This window comes from Cervus elaphus, chromosome 21 (genome assembly GCF_910594005.1).
Source record: "Cervus elaphus chromosome 21, mCerEla1.1, whole genome shotgun sequence".
NCBI classification, from domain to species: domain Eukaryota; kingdom Metazoa; phylum Chordata; class Mammalia; order Artiodactyla; family Cervidae; genus Cervus; species Cervus elaphus.
In genome coordinates this window covers 69,985,250-69,987,843 of record NC_057835.1, presented here as the reverse complement: position 1 = coordinate 69,987,843, position 2,594 = coordinate 69,985,250, and the positions used below count along the sequence as shown (strand labels likewise).

At 40.9% G+C, this 2,594-nt stretch overlaps 1 non-coding gene across 1 annotated transcript; it reads right to left on the bottom strand.

The window, feature by feature from the left end:
- Positions 1 to 996: 996 nt before the first annotated feature.
- On the bottom strand, positions 997 to 1,130 carry LOC122679700. Its single transcript, XR_006336493.1, has one exon. It is a non-coding gene; the product is annotated as a small nucleolar RNA SNORA70 (small nucleolar RNA).
- Positions 1,131 to 2,594: the final 1,464 nt, after the last annotated feature.

The following is a 2,594-nucleotide window of genomic DNA, read 5'->3' as shown; positions in this document are numbered from 1 at the left end:
AGCCTGGCTTGGAGAATTTTGAGCATTGCTTTGCTAGCGTGTGAGATGAGTGCAATTGTGTGGTAGTTTGAGTATTTTTTGCCATTGCCTTTCTTAGGGATTGGAATGAAAACTGACCTTTTCCAGTCCTGTGGCCACTGCCGAGTTTTCCAAATTTGCTGGCATATTGACTGCAGCACTTTCACAGCATCATCTTTTAGGATGCAGAGGTCAAGCGGAGCTCTGAGTGACCATGAAGAATGGTCCAGGAGACTTATTCCCTGTTGTATTCATAGCCCCTTCCCTGTGGATCTTACTCATGCTGGCCTCCCAGACCCAAAGTCTCTCATAAATGGAGTAGCTCTTGCAGTTGTCCTGGATTAGTCATTTTGACCTTGGATTTGAGGGTTTGGGGACCATGCCTTTGCGAAATTTTCTCTTAGAAAATTTCCACCTCTGTTAAACACAGAGGTTGTTGGCAAGCAAACTGCTCAAAAGAAATATCCTGAACTGTCTTGTACCAGGTGCCTGAAGACAGAGACCCTATGGATTTTAGCTTTCCTTTTGCTGGTGTCTTGGGATTTGGAAGGATCATATCTTGCTGTCAGTTCTAGGAGCTGCTTTTTCTTTTCTCTCTTTTCTTTTACAGGAAAGTAAGATTTATTGGTGGGTGTGAGTAAGGAAGGAACAAGACAATTAGGGATATATTTGACCCCCGCAGGCATCCAGGATGAGTTGCTTTCCTGTCACCATAATTTCAAATTCATCTGCATTAAATTTAGTAAGTCTCCACTTCTTGGAGATATGAATCTTCTGGCGGCCAGGGAACTTGAACTTGGCCCTGTGTGGGGCCTCAGTCACGTGCTCCTTGTCTTCCAGCTTGGTGCAGGTGGACATTATGATTTGGACAGTGAGGACCCTGGCCACTGTGTCCTGGGACTTTCCAAGGGCACCCTGCATACCTGTCTGGACCCTAGATTGGGGACAGTGTGCCAGACATAAATGTCCACTGGAAATGACTGTCTCCAAGGTCTCTTAGAGCTCTCCCTACATATCGCAGTCTGCATACACCACCAAGGAAGCTGCTCTTTGCAGCCATTGCACATGGGCCACCATGGGGAAAAGAGGTCAGTTGGCTTAACTGGTTGCAAATAGGTGCTCCCTTCTCTAATCCTGGATTGAACACAGCACCCAATGGTTGCTTTCTTTCAGCCACTAGCCCAAATTTAGCTTTGACTACTACCTCCCTTTGGGCTTCATTTAATAAATTGAAATGCCATCTTTGCCTATATTTTGAAAACTCCAAATTGGAATATGTAGGTCTGACATGTAATGATCTAAAATATTTGAAATTAGAGATGTCTTCAATTTCTTAAACATTTAGTGACTACCACACCACCACCATAATTTTTCTGGAATCCCTACACTCTGGTTACTATAATCATCTTTTTTCTTTCACTAGCCATTCAAGAAACTCTGTTTCCTTCACTGGTGTTCTGTCCTCTTTCTTTCTTTGCCCGCCCTGAGTCTATGCCCTTGTCATTACAGCTTGAGAGTCCTGGACACTTGGCCAGTAAATACTTTATATGGGTATTTAGAGGACGTTTGTTTATTTAGTGCAAATTTTAAAATTATTAAGTCCTCCTGCAACACAATTGGCATATAATTTGTTTGGATGTTTGCTATTTGGGAAATAAATTGCAAGAACTTCTGTTTCTCACTCACTGGTGATGATCTTGATAATCTTGCTTTGTGTTCTTATGGCAAGAAAGTTGTCACTTTTGCTTACATATTTGTATCACCAAGTAATATAAAACCATTTTATGTCATGTTTCCATAGCATTTAATTCTTAACCTCTACGTAGGCTTTAATTGACTGTGTTAGAGTGATTTGGGGATTCCCTGGTAGCTACAATGGTAAAGAATCTACCTGCAGTGCAGGAGACCTGAGTTCGGTTCCTGGCTTGGGAAGATCCCCTAGAAAAGGGAATGGCTACACACTCCAGTATTCTTGCCTGGAGAATTCCATGAACAGAGGATACTGGCGAGCTAGTCCATGGGGTCTCAAGGAGTTGGACACGACTTAGCGACTAACACTACAGTTCACTTGTTTTCATGGCTGTTTCTCCTACAAATGTAAGTTTTCCATTATCAGGAATCCCTCCTCATCTATCTTTGCATATTCAGTCCAAGCATGGTTCTGGGGACAAAAAATGTCCAAATAAGTGATGTAGAAAAAAAAAATCAGATTGATACTTTTGATTTGTTTCATAAATGATCCACTGCTATCACTCACTGAATCATAACTGTATATTTATGTCTCCTCTACCAAACTTTATGTTTTTGGCTTGGGTCATTTGTTACAAACAGTAGATTAAAATGAACAATTATGTGCTAACAAGTTGGATATTTCTAGAAACATACAACCTACCAAGACTGAATCATAATGAAACAGAAAATCTGAACAGACCAATTACTTTGTAAGGAGATTGAATCAATATGAACCTCCCCAAAAACAAGTCTAGTAACAGATGGCCTCACTGATGAATTCTACTAAACATTCAAAGAAGAATTAAAACCAACACTTCTCAAACTATTTCAAAAAATTGAAGAAG